The sequence below is a fragment of the Erithacus rubecula genome, assembly GCF_903797595.1.
Source record: "Erithacus rubecula genome assembly, chromosome: 1".
In the NCBI taxonomy this organism is placed as follows: domain Eukaryota; kingdom Metazoa; phylum Chordata; class Aves; order Passeriformes; family Muscicapidae; genus Erithacus; species Erithacus rubecula.
Genome location: NC_136658.1, coordinates 15,471,920 through 15,488,837, shown reverse-complemented (window position 1 = coordinate 15,488,837; position 16,918 = coordinate 15,471,920).

Genomic DNA, 16,918 nt, shown 5'->3' with positions numbered 1-16,918 from the left:
AATACACTACACGCTGACAAAAGAAGAGGATGGCTTGCTCTTTTAAACATCATCCACGGCACAAAGCAGTGAAAAAAAACCTGAATTCCATACAGTGTAGCCAGGAAAGCACTTGGAGCCAGGCAGGAAAACCTCAGCAGCAGGACCAGGGAGGCAGATCTTTTTTTCTGGTGGGACAGGAGAACCTTCAGCCTATGCAGCTCAGAACCTGTGCAGGCAGCCCCTGCCACCAGAGGGACAGCCCAAGGGTGCTGGGAAACACTGACCTGTGCTTAGGAAATGCTCTGCTCCTGTAACACTTGCACAGAATTTCAGTGTGTGCTGTGGCAGCTCTTGCATCCCTCCCTTGTTTGCTCCACCCTAAGCACTTGTGCCCCACCAAGCAGCCTGTACTCAGCAGAGGCTGAGCCCTGTCTCAGCTTAAACACCTGAGGGAATTGGGGCAATCTGGATGTGTGAGGAGCTGTCTTTGTTCATGCTTTGCTGTATTTATAGCCCCCTCAACCTGCCTACTGTGACTGGAAATGCCTTGGTTTAGGTGAAATCCATGGTCCTGTGTAGCCCCTAGGCAGACAGCAGCATTCAGGAGTGATTTTCTTCAGTCCTTCAGACCCTTGTCTCATGAGCTGTTGTTAAATTAAATCCTTTTCCCCTTCTGCCTTAATTTCTTTGAGATTCTTGTTCCCTGTTAGCAGTGGATCCTTTTCACAGGCTGTGACACTTGGCAGTGGGTTGGTGGCCAGAGCTGGGCAGGAGAGTGGGGCACAGAAAGGGAGAGGACACATACATGGATACTGTGATGGGAGCCTGGATGCCAGCCTGTTCTTCCAGCAGGAGCCAGGGAGGGCACAGGGGGGTGGCTGCAACTTTATCCTCCTGGATGGACCAAAGCTGGTGAAAGATTGGTGCCCAGAACTGCTCTTGCTGCCTGTAATGCATCTAATGAAAGAGAAATTTATTCAGAGATTGGGGCTTTCTTCTGGTAACTGGAAAAAAAAAAAAAAAAACTTCAGAAATATGAAGGGGTTGAAATTCATGTTTTGTAGCCTGGGTTGTTTTTCTGTTCTAGAGATAGAAATGGTGACATACTGAGAGGTCTGTGCTGTGTAAGTGGCACAGCTGATACCTTTATTCAGTGTCTTGCTTTTCATGCTATGAATGCAGTGACAGAGCAGCACAGCTTGCTGTGCTGGCTGAGCATGGGATTACTTTTTCTACACAGTGGATAAGACCCACTTTGTATATTCATGACACATCTATCTGTCAGGGTCCTGAGAGCCTCAGGAAAACAGAAGGTGGGGGAGCTCACTGGAAACTTCCTGATACTACACCTTGATTTTTCAAATTTGAATCTCTCAATTGTTTAAGTGCAATTAAATTTTTTTTTTTCTGAGAAAACTGGAAAGATTTCAGTTCCAAGGACAGGAGCTTGAAATAAAGCTTCATCAAAGAGAAATAATAACAAAACCTTGTCCTATTGCCTATGTAACTGTGTAGCCTCTGTTTTGACAGAAATAGTAGCTTTTGTCAGAAACAGCTTTTGACAGCAGCTTTCTCCAGATAAAAGCAACTATTTTAAAGCTACTGTTCTTAATTCACAGCACCATATCTCAGCACAGGCAACCCCACTTATGATCTGCAGTGGTTTACTGATGAGCTGTTAACTTGTGTATTGAAGGCATCATAGACTCAAATTTAGCATCTTCATTCCATATTTTGTTGCTGCTCCTAGCAAGAGACTTGATTCAACTGCCACAGTCTTCTTTTAATTAAATTCATGCTACTCCTAGGTTACAATGTGAAGATGTGACCAATGGTATGTATTCTATCCCCATCTGCTGAAACCAGGTGGGGCAGTGATCCTTATCTCTGTGGGAGATATCCTCTGCTAATGGGCCATCTGTTAAAACCAGGTGGGGCAATCATCTTTACCTTTCCCATGACCCACCCTTCCTCCAGGAATGCATCTTCTGTTAATGGCTCATTGAATCCCACTGCATGACTGATAAAATTACATCATCCCATTAGGAGATGCTCCACCCAGGGGGAGGAGCCAAGCCTTTCCCACCTAGATAAAAACTGAGATTTGGAACACCAAAGCTTCCCTTACCCACTGGTTTCCAGAGGACAAGAGCTACCAGACCTTTGTACAGGATCACTGCTTTAACAAGACCACTTCATCTGGATTGCTACCACCAGCCTAACTAGCAGGGTTTCAGGTTGTATTCTGACTCTGTCAGTGTTTTTTCTTTTGTTCTATTGCAAGTATTTTTTTTCTCTCTTTTTTTTTTTTTTTTTTTTTTTTTTTTTTTTTTTTTTTTCTTTCTCTATTAAATTGTATTTCTGACTTGGAGTCTCTCACTGGTTTTGCTTTCAAGTGAATACACTTGTATAGCCACCTTCATCATGCAAGACTTGTAAGAGATTTTGAATTAGAAAAAAACAACCAAAACAAAAATCTCTAACAAGCCTCAAACCAACCAAATAAAACAGTCATTTTTCTCATGACAGAATTGACAGGTAAGGTTTTTTCTGTCTGTGCAGATACTTCCATGTGCCTACTGTGGCCTGTTGGGCATTATGAGGTGTTTGGAGCAGAAACTGCATTCATCCCAGTCTCAACTTTCCTTGTTTCCTTTTTCTGTCCTGATGCAAGGATGAAGGCAGGGGTGCTGGCTCATCCCCATGCCCATCTTGCTGCACACAGCAAGGCTCACTGTTCAGCAGAGCCAAGGATGGAATTTGTGCTTCCTGGTGGATTTTAGTCCTTTCGAAAGTCAAGGAATTATTGTACACCATATTCAGTGTCGTTGGGACGCATTACTTTGTCTCTTTCTGCTCCTATTTAAATTGGCCTCAAGTTGCAACAAATGCTGCTAAAAAGGCTTCCAAATAGATTAGATGGTGCTCTTCTTTTGGTTTCTTTTTTGTTTTGTTTTTTGGTTTTTTTGGTTGTTATTATTATTACTATTATTATTAATTTGGGGATATTCAGTTGTTTGTTTAAGGGTTTTTTTTCTATAAGGCTGTTTAAACAGCTGTGGCTTGAGTTAAGCTGTAGGGGTCTGTCTGTGGCACAGGTAAGCATCATTGCTTCCACAGGGAAAGCTGAGTGGAACAAGGGGTATAACCTTTTTGAAAACAAACACAACCTCTAGATCTAATCTTGCTTACCTCTGGCAAAGAAATATGCAAGGTTTTTCCTTCTGCTCCTAGTCAGACACAGAAGGTATGTTGTTCAAAGCTAGCAAGCAGCTTGGGAAAAGTTGTCAAAGAATTAGAAATATGCTGTATTCTCTGGCTTTTGATTTAACCTGAGCTGGTCATCATTATAGTCCCATTTCTGTTACTTTATCTCCTTGCCCTGTGAAGATCATAGCAATGCAATAATTTAGCTCGATTAGATATAATAATTTAGACACTGTAAGGCCAAGATCTTTGTTTTACCTGTCTGCAGTAGCTTCTGCCTAGCAATGTAAACACCATGCATGTTAAAGAAGAAAATTCAGTTTTTCTAAATATTAAGGCTTTGGGGTTTTTTATAAGTGAAGGCATGGAGGAAGACAAAATTACCAATTTGGGCCTGGAGTGATGTTCTTGGGATATATCATCGCTCTAGATGATATCAGGTGACATAGCTGACTCTTCTTAGCCTGAAAAAATTGTCACAAAATTACTGTAGTAGGTTCATTATGCTGCTGGTATTTAAGAATTCTGCACAAAAGTAATGAATTCTGGCCTTACTCAATGAGATTGGTGTTAGATATTGACAGTATTATTAGTTTACTTTCTTTCTCTTTTTGTCCCCCTCAGCAACTGTTCTGAGTGTAAAACAGACACCTGTGTATGAGCTGGTCTTTAAGCTCTTTTCAGGGGCTGGTGATTTTTCCTGATCCTGAAAGGAAGAGAGATATTAGACCTTTTTATTCCTTCTCTGCAGGGGCCAGGGCACAAAGTCTCTGGCACAGCTTGACACTGAGGGACAGGGACAAGATGTGCTTAAAATGTACTGACAGAGCAGGATTGTTTTCCAGTATCTGGATGCATTTTATCCACATTTTCATTGCAGGTGCTATAGGTGTCTCGGCTGTCTCCAAAGGTCTGCACTTCTCCTTGTAACCAGGCTTTTATGCACTAGTCCTTTTGAGAGCTGAACCTGCATCCCCATTTCTGAAATGGCTGAGCACCTCTGTGCCCTGAGATTATTTATGTTGCCCTCTCCTTCTCCCCCCACCCCAATGCTGAGGTGCATCCTGTGGGCAGGGAAATGGCTCTGAAGCTGCTTCACCATTCTCTTTGCAAGAGCCCAGGTGAAGAGTGGTGATGCTGATGAATCACATCACTTCTTTTTGGCTTTTCTTCCTTCAGGCATACTGAGATGAGGAAAATTAGTATCACACTTGTTATAAACCTGTCTTTGTGGCAGATGCAGACCCTTCTAAAAGCATGTCAAAACAACTTACTTAAGTGTGGCAATTTGCTAAAAGGTAATATAATGGAAAACAGGACAAAATCATACAAAGACGCAATTTCAAGATTTTAAATAGAATATCAGCTCAGAGGTGTGTGATGAGTTTTGATTGCAGAGAAAGCAAGGATATAGGTTTTAGGATCCAATCTCTGACACATTTTAAAAATCCATCTGTGCAGTGTCTGCCTGCAAAAAAAGCAGCCTTCTATGTGATTCCTGCTCTTCAGCAAAGGCAGCAAGGATTGTTGGCCTGGATGAAAGAAATCACTGGTCTTAGTACAATATTGGGATGAAATATCCTCTAAAATCTAACCTGCTTAGACCTAAACCAGCTTTCACCTGCTTGAGTGAGAAGCTGCTGAACTGCTTGCTTAGTTTTATACTTTAATTATCCTTGTCTTCATAAAAATACATAACTTCAGTTTTTACTGTAGACTAAAAAAAGAACTGTTCATTTCAGTAAGTCAGGATTTTATCCTGATTAATAAAACAAACTTTTTTCTGTCTCATTATAAAATGCACACAGCTTCATTAGAAACAATGTGGGCTGTTTACACTCCTCATCTGATTTAAAGTGTGTGTGTGAAGCAAAACAAGAACAAGAGAAGAATTCTCTCATTCCCACTTAATGTGTTTGATAAGGAAGGAAAACCCCTCCTTTGCAGCACCTAATAATAAGTTCAACTGAAAACAAAGAAGCTTGAAAAAACCCTTTCTTTGCATTACTGCAAACTTTCTTGGTCCTTTTGGCCAGCACTGGCACCAAGTTCTCTCTAATGCAAATCCTGCAAATTACACAGCACTTCAGTTCTGGCCTTAGAGGTAAGTGGAAAGCTGACCTCAAAAACATTAATAAAATTTGTTTGGTTCGTTTTTGGGGTTTTTTGTTAGGACTAAACATATTTTTCCAATGGAGACATTGCACTGCAAGCAGGATTTAAATTTCCTAGTAGAGGCACTGTCCCAGAGTTTGGCTTGTGCCTCCAACTCTGTTCAGAATCCTGTGTTTACCCTGTCTTTATTGCCATATAAACTTCAGTTCTTTGTCTCCACAACCATATCTGACCAAAGTGTGCAATTGTTATCCATAACAATGCAAAGGTGAGAAATAAGTCCAAAATTGGAGACACAGATGTAATGACTGTGTGGGATTTTGGGGGTTTTTGTTTTACATTTGCATGTCCCAAGTGCCACCATTCCAAAATGGGAAATAAGAAAAATAGAGAAAATTCAGGAGTCAAAATAAGAGTTTATTCAGAGGCTTAAAGTCCCAAGGGAGGTTTTTATGTACAGAACACAAATCTAGCAAGTCATAGTTGCTAAGACATTAATGTAAAGGCTCAGGAGGAGTGACTACCTAGACCAGAAGTAATTCCACCCAGATGTGAAACTGCAAACACAGTCAGTGTTTATCCCTTAAAAATGTTTTGCACATTAGCACCATAACCTTGAAATTCATCTTTGTTCCTTCAGCATTCTCTATTGCAAGTAAAGTTGCTGGTTTGGCTGAACTATCTTCATTCCAATGCTTTGTGGCAGCCATGCTGAGGAAGAAGAGAATTAATTTTAGATGGAGCTGGTGTTCCACATTATCTTGTCCAAAGGAAACTTGATTTTTTGGAAGCTGCCAACAGACCTGGTTGAAAAAACACAGTGATCTGAAAGCCTTGTCTTTCTCATGGTCTGCTTAATTAAAGAGCTAATTGAATATCAGCTCAGTATGACCTTTCTCCCTGCAGACATGATCTCTGCTCAGACATCAAGTGGTGCTTTTGAAGCATCAGTATAGGTAGGCAGTGGTCAGGGACCAGGTCTGAGAACACACAGCACCCATTTGAAGCCTCAGCAGGACACATTTGAGAATGAAAACCTGGACTGATTTGGTCTTTATGTTCCCTAAAGGCAACTTGGAAACACAGAGCAGTTTATGGCTTTTCCATCACTGAGACAGATCTGAAAGCCATTGATATGGAAATGAAATTTCAGGTTACAATAATGAGAAATATATCATGGGGACATGGTAAGTACCCAGTAAAATTCATGAGGTTTTGAATGGCCTCTGTAGGAAAGAAGCTGTTTTAGGGAAGCCATTGTGTCCTGAAGGCTCTGTACCAGTTCAAGCAGCAGCCAGAGAAAGGTAAGTGAGGTCAGATGGTAGAACTAACATTTTTATAATAAAAGAGTGACAGAAGACAACCTATAAAGAAGGAAATGTTGCTATTGTTGTACAAATTTCCAGGTGAATAACTGTGATGGAAACCACCCAAATCCATGTCAGCCACTCTCTGAAAGTCTCCCCAGGTTAGCAGCCTGAGCTCTGCAATATTTCCTGTGAACAATGTGCCTTTTCACTCAGAGCTACATGCACAGTCTGTTTCAGAGCCACAGAGGATTGGGTCAAGGGTGGGGTTGGCCAAAACATCCATCTGTGATAAAAGTTGTTGCCTGTGCAGTAGGACCATGTGTTTTTGCTCCCAGCGCACAGCGGTGCAGCAGCATCTTACTCACTTTTGTTCAGGTTTTGAACCCTCCATCACAGACCCCACTTCAGGCAGGAGGTTGGACTGAAGCACCTGGGTTCCCCTCCAGTTTGAATTATCCTGTGGCTCTGTATCAGTTCCCACAGCAGAAATGTTGGCTTGAAGCCAGGCTGGCTTTGTAATTGGCATTTTTGCCTGGTGTAGCTTAAACATGAGGCTTGTGAGGGATATCAATACCTAGAATAACCAGTTCTGTCAGGCTTGGTGGGTAAGATGAAGGGATCCTGTTCTGAAGGAGAATGGAGGGGAAATAGCAGCTCAGTTTTCTGTGTGGGAAGCTGAAGGATGGAGAGGTGAAGCTGGCTCATCAGGCTTTTACCAAGCCTGCAGAAGTTGAGAATTGGGATATTTGGAGTCTGAAAAGTATCTGTGTTTCTTCTTACACATACAGAAAACCAAATTTCTTTCAGGATTACAAGCTCCCCCACTTGCTTGTGGCAGGGCAAACCATTTTCAGAAGCAAGGAAAATTCTGCAATGATTTGCAGCTGAACTTGTTAAAGACTGAGCTTGTTAGTTGTTAGTTACCTTATTTAACATATTTTAGAAGAGCTGTGGTAATGTCTGTGGAAGGAGTGATGCATAACAGTCACTGATTTATGCAAATTAGAAGTAGGAAAATGGGCATAGGTAATGGGAATGTCATAAATATCTCTGAGTTATGAAGTGGTGTATTATCAGAAAGGTCAGGAGCAGGACACAGTGATTGCTCACGACCTCATATTCATCACAAGTCCCTTCAATAATACCTTTGCACTGTTCCTTTGTACCCCTGAAAAACACACTGATAAGCAGATAGCAGGAAATGCTGTATAGAGAGGATCACACCACAAGTTAAATTAACTCTACCAGAAGTGCATAACTCTAATGGATAATTCTTTTCTGTGTTTTGGTGCTATGGTATACAGTGTACATTCAAATTCTCCAAGGAGAAGCGAGGCCAATGAGTGATTGTTGTATCATAAAATCAAATAGCTATTTTTCAGCAAGCTGCAGTTTGGTTGCCAGGTACAGGGAAAGCAGCAGTGTGTGCATGAGAACCACCACAGCAAACCTGAGAGCTTACCCCAGGGTGGGGGATGAGGAAGGGGGGCTCTGTGAGCAGCCCCAGCAGTAACAGCTTGCTTTAGTGGGTTTTTGTGTTGGTCTTCTCGAGATGCTGGTCTGAGATCACACCCTGCCTCTCCCAGGAAAGCCTGTGGTGGTGGCTGTGATCCCTTCTCTGTGTTTGGGTTAAGGTGATGGCTGTAAGGAAACTGTTATTAAAGGACTCTCACTTGAGGTGTCCCTGTAGGGAAGGAGTTCAGATGGGGAAGGTAAAGGGGAGAGATTCTGGCTGCATTTCACAAAGGAAAGCTGGGCCAGCAGAGCCCATCAGGAGGTGTGCTTACACCTTCTGTCCTGAGAATGCATCTGGTGTGGAAGTGCCACAGTTTTGGATGCTCATAATGCCTATCACAGATGTCCAGAGGTATCTGGAAAGTGTCTTAGACTGAGAATACATTTCTAATGTTTACAGCACAGACTGCAGAACTGGGGTAAAAAAAATACAGTTATTACACACATTTAGAAATAGAAATGGCATATGATGTTTAATTGCCAATTGCGTTGTCAGTTTTTGCTGCAATGTGTTAATTAGTAGAATCTTTAATTGGAAATTCTTATATGCAACAATATCTGTTCATTTCTTCTGAATTTTCCTTCATTGGCTTTTCCCAATTATTTTGTAGCACAAAGTACTCAGAAAGCATTAAGTAAATAAAAAAAATTAAAACACTGTGAGGATGGCCACATATATAAATAGCTCAGTATTTGAGAATGCATTTTTGTACAAAATTATTTAACTTGATTTCTGAATACTTTGTTGTATTTGTGCTTTATTTTGCTCAGTTAAAATTTATCATAATTGAAAGCTGTGCCTCAGATCTCACTGAGGGGCATAACTTTAATTATTGACTTTGTCTCAATGAGAACTGAATCACTTCAGGAACCTCGAAGTTTACTTTAGTGTTAACAAAGGTAACAGTGTTCAGCTCTACAGAGATCATTTTGTTCCATGTCAGTTATTAAACAATTAGGAAAGTGTGGATAGTCTTTGAAAGGGACTATTCTATTCTATTCAAGAAGCTGATCATGAAGATCTGGTGCCCGATGTTTAGCAGCTAGTTCAAAGTCAAGGGTGATCAATTTTAGGCTATGCAGATTTTCTTAAAGTTTAAATTTGTGATTGTGATAAATAGATTACCTATTTGTGATTTTTTTTTTTTTATCATTGCTTTGTTGACTGTTGCATGCTCTGGAGTATGATTTATGATAAGTAGATGTTGATGATACATATTGAAATTAATTAATTATGTGAAATCAGGGACCCTTCTGGGATGTCCCAGTTCAACAAACTTCACATTTCTTCATTTTGTTTTCTTAAAAAGCTGGTTTTTTCACGATTTGTTTGCCTTGTCTGACTAATAGAAAACTCTGCTTAACATAAGACTTGTAGCACATGCACGGGATCTCTGACTCAGTGGAGGAATTATCCAGAGGAGAGCAGATCAATCCTATTGCACTCAGGTGATGCAGATGTGAACAGACTGCTTAAAAAAACAGATCAAAACCAAACCAACGTTGAGAACTTTTTGCACTGATAGGTGTGAGTATCCTTTGAGTACAGTATTCTTGATCTGCACTTTCATGTGGCAAAGGAGTAAAAAGCCAAGCTAATGTTAAGCAGCCTAGGCAAACACAAACGAATGTGCAGAAGCCACACAATTCAAACTGACATTTTCTACAAACAAAGGAAACTCTAGACTGTTCAATAATTGAAAAATCCCTGTGGCATGAACATACATAATGATGGGCAGCAAAAATGCTTCATCTTTCTTGCAGTGCTTGCTGTGGGTTTCATGGCTGGAGCTTGCTGAATTATTCATTGGAAACTGTTAATAGTTCCTGTGGATATGGCTGCTTTTTGCATCCAGAAGTCAGGGATGCTATGGCTCAGTTAGAAGAGGATGTGATATGATACTCACTGGGTCAGCTCCAGTGCTCAGATGCATAACGTGGGGATGAGAGAATTCTTTTGTAGAATCACAACTGGAGCGTTTCAAAATCCTGTCTTTTCCCTGTTTGTATTTAGTCAGTGGTTTATCACACAACTAGGTGCCATTCTTTTCTTCCTATGTGCTGCACAGCTTCCTGTGTGGATTTATTGCTCCCTGGGCGTGGGCTGTATTTGGATACTCATTCATGGATCCTCATGGGCACATTTAGTGGTGTGAAAACATAAAAAGGACTGAACCCAAGGTGTGAAGCTTCATCATCATTGTGCTTTCCCAGGTATGCTCCTGACTGTTGGCAATTAACAGAGAGGGGTCTCCATGGTTTGCATACATGAGGCCAGTTTATTTATCTACAAATCAGTTTCTTTACTTTCCCAGCCATACCTAAAAATAGCAACAATCACACAATTGGTGTTTCTAAGTAACATTACTTAATCAGACCCTGCACAGACCTGCACAGGCATGTACAGCATTGCATGATTTATCTTAAAGCACACCAAGCACACCTTTTGCTTCATTTTCATTATTCCTTTTTCTGTTCAGGGTTCTGCCTTGGCTTTCCAGGGCTTACATCCCACAGACCTAGAGTTAGATTTAGCACATCCACTTCAGTCCCGAGTTGAGCAGTGCTCTGAGTCTTGTTCTCCAGCTGTATTCCCATACCTGACCAACTCAAGGCTTTCTTTGATAGACTGAGACACACAAGTAGTTCTTTATTTTAAACCTGGTCTCCCATTACCAGTCTCTACCATGCCTGTTCCAGCTAACCATTGAGGAGTTTTGTCCTATCACAGACAGTTTTGCTCAGGTCACCAGCTTTGAGCCATGGCATTCTTGAGGATGGAAACTACATTCCTCCAGTCCAACCAGTAACCCAGTGCTGTTCTGTTCACTACTAAAGCATATCCCTGTGTGCCACATCCAGACATTTTTCTGAATGCTTGCAAGGATGGAGATTCCACCATGTCCCTGGACAGCCTAATCCAATGTCTCACTATATTTTAAATGAAGAAATGTTTTCCTACTATCCAATATAAACCTTTCCCACTAAAACTTGAGTCTTTTTTTCTACCAGCTCTCTGAGATGCTTCTGACACAGCCTCTGCTGCAGACCCTTCCCCAGCTCCACTGCCCTTCTCTGGCCTCACTCCAGCATCTCAATGCCCTTCTTGTAGCATGGACCCAGAACTGGACACAGCACACAAGGTGTGTGTGGGTGTGTGGCCTCAACCCCTGCCCTGCTCCTGCTGATGCAGGCCAGGTCCCATTGCCCTTCCTGGACACCTGGCAGAGCCAGGCTCACATTCAGCTGGGTGTCAACCAGCACCCCCAGCTCTGTGCTTTGGAGCACAAGTTCCTTCTGTTAAAGGAAAAGTTGTAGAAACTCCCTTAAAAAGTATTGGCAGTGTTCTGCTGGTCATCAGGCAAGCAATCCCTGTCAACCACTGCACACCTCCAAAGCAAAGAATCATCCAAAAAACTAGTTCCTTGTGGCTGTCAACATCTTTGTTGAAGTATGGTTACTTTGGGACCATCTCATATCTAACAGCACATTCAGTCAGTCAGCATTGTCACAGGGAAGTAGGGGAAGGTCCATATTTTTGGTTATGATGCTAGCAAAGAACTTAAATATGTGCATCTCTTCCATTTTAATTTGTAAATAAATGGCCCACAAAAACCAGATTCTTGTTTTGAGTAGAGCCTTGTAAATCAGGAGGAAACTTGACAGAGATAAGATTACCCACTGCATTTTAATAATTCTTGTGTGTAACTACTTATCTTTTCCTAGTGAAGCATTGTTAAAAAGGGCATAAAATCTTCTATCATTAAACTTCACCCATCCCTCTCTGCAACTTGTCTTTTTTAAATTGAAAACACTTTTTTATTTTGACACATTATTGAAAGCAGGACGTTTTTTTAGTATGTGCTGGAGTATCTTGAGAACTGCATGCTAAACTACAGCAGTCTGCGAGATACCTGAATTTTCAGAAGGGTTTTTGTGCTATTCTCACACAGTGTCAATGATTATTTTCAATGTTTTGGATGTGGGGAGGGAGAACTCTCCATTTCTTCTAGTTCTTTTTTTTATAATTTGGTAAGCCATTAGATGCTTGCTCTGTATTACAAGCAACAGAGTTTGATAGTTAAGGAGGGAAAAGAAGGTCAACACTAACAAAACTACATACTGTAATCTTGAATGACAGCTGTAAAAAATTATTTCTATTCTTTGAGAGGGAGAGGAGACCACATCTTAGAAAAAAATTCCCAGCCCAAGGAATCTCTTTTCAAGCCCCGAACATTCAAATACATTCTTCATTGGTTGTCCTAAAATTTTCTGTGTTCAGTTTCTCAGTGCCCTATGTTATGTGCTATTACTTTCCTTGTGCCAAAAATCACAGACAGCTGCTCTTGTACACATTGGTCAGTGAAGCTGGCAGGTACAAGATGTAAGGATTCAAATGGGAATATCAAACAAAGCATAGGAAAGGGAAGGAGATTTACAGCACTTGGGACGTACAAGAACTTTTTTTAAAAAGTCATTAATGTTAGCAAAAGATTCATAAGGAGTTTCAAATAAATGTTTGAATAGATCAAGTAATTTAAAGATGACCAAAGTAATTGAGAAATCCAGCTTTTAGTTTAATGTGAGGAAGGGAAATACTTGTTCAACAGAATGTTACTTTTCAATATATGAAAAAGAAAATTACCATATACTAGTTCAAGCTGCTTTTAATATTTTAAACCATACTAAATGCAGAGCTTTTCTTTACATGAAGCCAAATTAGTTACTTTTTCCCCCTCCATTTGTGGGTGAGATGGATGCAAAGGGGAACCATTGTTTTCCAGACTTTACTAGCTAGCAAAAAAATGGTCTGGCCCAGCTCAGTTCTGATACTTCATATACCAAATCCAACTGAAGCATAACTCTATCTGTGGTGGAGCAAACCTACAGCTACTCACTGGTGCTTCTTCACCTTGTCATTGTGAGAGGAGCCACCAGGGCACAGCTCTGTCTCTGAAAAATTGTTCTGTAGCATATTTTTATCTCTTCATCTTGCCATCCCTGCAAGTTCCCTCTGTCATGAACACCGTGACCAAGGAGTGGGAGCTGGCTGTTTGCTAGGGCTGCTTCTAGGCGCAGCTTAGCCTTGATGCTCTCTTGTCTTTGGACTTTGTCTTAGCATCCAGCTCTCAAATGTCTGTGAACTTTCCCTGTCCTCAGAGCATCACTGCCGGCATGGAGGGAGGCCCTGGGACCTCAAACACCACCAAAAACACAATAGGAAACCCTGTGAGAGAGACCTGGTATCCAAGAACAGTGCTGTGGTTCCCTGCTGTATCAATCAGACCCCCATGTACCTCCTAAATCTTTTGTTCAGTGGCAAGAAACGAAAGGTAAATAAGCAAATAGCACAGTCCATGTACACTTGTGAGTGTAGCAGCTGAAATTGCCTCATAGGGGACCATAAATCCAGCATTTACCACCGACATTTAAAAGAGCACAAGTAGTAAGTTCCATTTGAAATAGCACTGTGTGCCAATACCAATGACTCTATGAATGTCAGGAATGGCATTTGAGCACCATAAATCAATCCTCTAGATTGCTGGAAGGAGAGGAGGTTTGGTCAGAAGATGTCAAGAGATACCAGGCTGTGTCTTGGTTTAGGTTTTTACTTTTTTGTTGTTTTGGGGAGGATGCTTTCATTTGTTTTGTCCCGAAGGAGCAGTAAAGGAGAGATGCTGCCTCTAGTGCTGCAGCCTGCTGGAAAGGCAAACATTGGTGTTCAGACAGCATTTTGAGCCGTAAGTTTAGTAGCCATGAAAAGGGGAGACTTCCCTCCTTTCACCACCACCACCCCAGGCAATGTGGACACACAGTAGTCATCAAGACTTTCTTTACCATGCCCTTGCAGCACATTTCAGCACTGGTCTCTTTGTTTTTAGAACCAAAGGCATTAGTTCCCATTAGTGTCATGTATCAAGAGGCAGAAGACGTGAAAGGTGTGGATGCAGATTTCAATATTAGGACACAGAGCAAGGGAGTTGTTAAGTCTAAATGCTGGCCTGAGACATCTCCAAAAGAGTTCCAATTGAAACCTAGGAGTAAAATGCAGTAAATTGTCTTTTCTACCACACAGTAAAACCTACTGGAACCTTCATGTGGTAAATAGAGGATCTGGTGCAGTAAAATGCCAGATTTTCTAAAGCAGGACTTCACAAGTACCCAGCACAATCCAGACCTAAATTAACATGATGACCTTTCAGTGACTTAGATCTGGCTGTTATGAAATAAGTTTTTTTGGAGGCGGCACATCCCTTGTAGAAAGAGAGAGGTTATTGAATTCTCATTGTACAGGAAATTCTATTGATCCTTTCAAGGATCCCAGAGAGGTGTCATGAACTGGAGCAGGCCCTGGAGACTGTGTGTGCTCTGAACACTCTTCAGAAGCAGTTCATCCAGGGTCAGCATGAAGGCATGTTATTGCCTTTCTCCTGCTTTCTTCTAGGGTGAATGAATATTTCTTCACTTCAAAGCTGTCAGTCTAATGACCCCCACCAGAATTTATACATCTTTCATGGAAAATATGATTTTGTTTAATTGCACCATGAGGGAAATGTGACAATAGAGGAAAGCAGAATGGTAAAATGATGCCTTCAGAGATATAAATATAGCACATAGCATTTCTAAATAAAAGAGGGGGTGGGGGAAGCACATGCAATTTTTGCTGACATTAGGATTAAAACACCTGATTACATTTGTGCAAGAGGCAGTTGTGGTTGCTTGAGCGAGGCTTCAATTTTTTCTATAAACAAATGTTATTTAAAAAAAAAAAATCTTACAGGAAATGTCTCAGAAAAATGATATTTCAATTTTTTTTTCCCTGATAGGGGGAAAATTTAACGTCAGGAAAATGATTGGAGCTGCAGCTTTCCTGCTGTGGGAGAAAGCAGGATATCTGAAACACGTTCAGGTCAGCTGTTGAATTTACTTGCTACTCAGATTTTTCATGAGTATTAATTCAAGTCTTGAAATCCTGACTTTTTGCTTTTTGCCACAGCCTTTTTTTTTTTGTTTTGTTTTTGATTAATGGTGCTTTATAAGGATGTTTTAGGCTTTAAAGCAGAAGGTGGTGGAAATAAACAGGTTTTACATACATCCACAAATTTCACACATGTAAAGCAAACATGGAACAAAAAAAGAAGGTAGCATGTTTCTTTTCCCTAACACTACTGCAAATAAAATGATTGTTTATCAATAAATACATAAAGTACTTTATGACTGCATTATAAACAGTGGGAGATGAATGAATTTCAATTACTCAGACCAACGATATTGTGCCATTCATTATATAAATCAAACCTAGGCAGGGGCCTATAAGCTTTTGCTGCTTCACTGATTTTTATTGCCATACAAAATGATAACTGGAAACCATATAGAACAAGGCAAATTAAGAATCTATTGGGGGGAAAATGCAATTGGAAATTAACATCTTCCTGGAAGCTACATTCACGAGTCAAATGCCTTGTGAGATTTTATCATCCATGCAAAATGTGATGATATTCCTGGGCATATATGGTTAAATTAATTTTCCATTATCAGCATAAAAATGTAGCTGGCCAAAATAGATTAGAACTGCATAATATGTTGGATCACATTTTATTTAGGTGGAGAAGAGGAAAATATTTAATTTCAGCCTGGAATGAGATTGAGCAGAATAAATGATTGAGTTCAAACAAAGAGATCGCACTTCCTGGGTACTTCTTCTTTTGCTGCATGCACGAGATGATCAGTAAATTCATGACAAAATTATGATTTTCTCAGTTGAAAGTGACAAGAAAATAAAATTATTTCTCTGTGGTCTAATAGAAACTTTTGCAGCTGCTGCAGTCCAGTCTCACTTTTTGAACGATTATTAGTTCAGGAATTATTATTCAGGAATTCAGGGTTCCAGCCAGTCAGGTTGTGCCTTTTAGAGCTAAGGTGGGATGAGGTGACCTGTGACCTGTGTCCTGCAGGATTTTCCTGTAAATAAGCTCATCTTCTAACCAGCTCACCTGTAACCAGTCTGAGCAAGTGGCCTCAGGGCCATTGTCCCAGGGGTGCCAGGTTTGTCCCTCTGCTGAACACATCCAACTAAACACACCCTGGGGACCTGAGGCTGCCCTTACACACAGCCCCACATAATCCTGAATGGAAGTTACAAGTTGGAAAAAAAAGTAGGAGGAGGGTGGTATTTTTGTTGGGGAGTTGTGGGGTGTTTTTTTTTCATTATTCTACTGTTTTACTTCTCCTTGCCATCTAAATGTTTCTTGAGGTTGGTCAAGGGATTTTTTTGGTGGTTTGTTGGGGTTTTTTTTCCTGCAGACACAATGCTGTGGAGAATTATTCAGCCTTCAGCTATTTTTTTATAAACTTTTGAAGAAGATATCCAGCACATGTCTTAGATTCACGTTTCAATGACAAAAGCACCTTCAAACACAACAGGCAAATATCTGCTGTAGAAGGTTTATTTTGATGGCTGCTTCTTGTTTCAGCCACATAGATGTTATTTAACCCTATATTCACATATTATTGAACTGGTGATTGTTTAACCCTAAGCTGAGATTTAATTGCTTTTTAAAAAATGTTTTTAAATGTAATTTCTGGTTTTTGGTGTTAGATATTTTTACCTCACCTCTTCAGTAAGACAGATTTAATTTATACCTGTTTCTATTCCATCACTGAGTCAACAATACTTTGTCTGCTTTGCCCAGTTTTCCATTCTGTGGCCAGAATTGAGTTTTCTCTCTATCCTAGGCTGGAAACATCCCAACATCAGTCTGCATTAAGCCCCTCAGAGGCTGATGGCA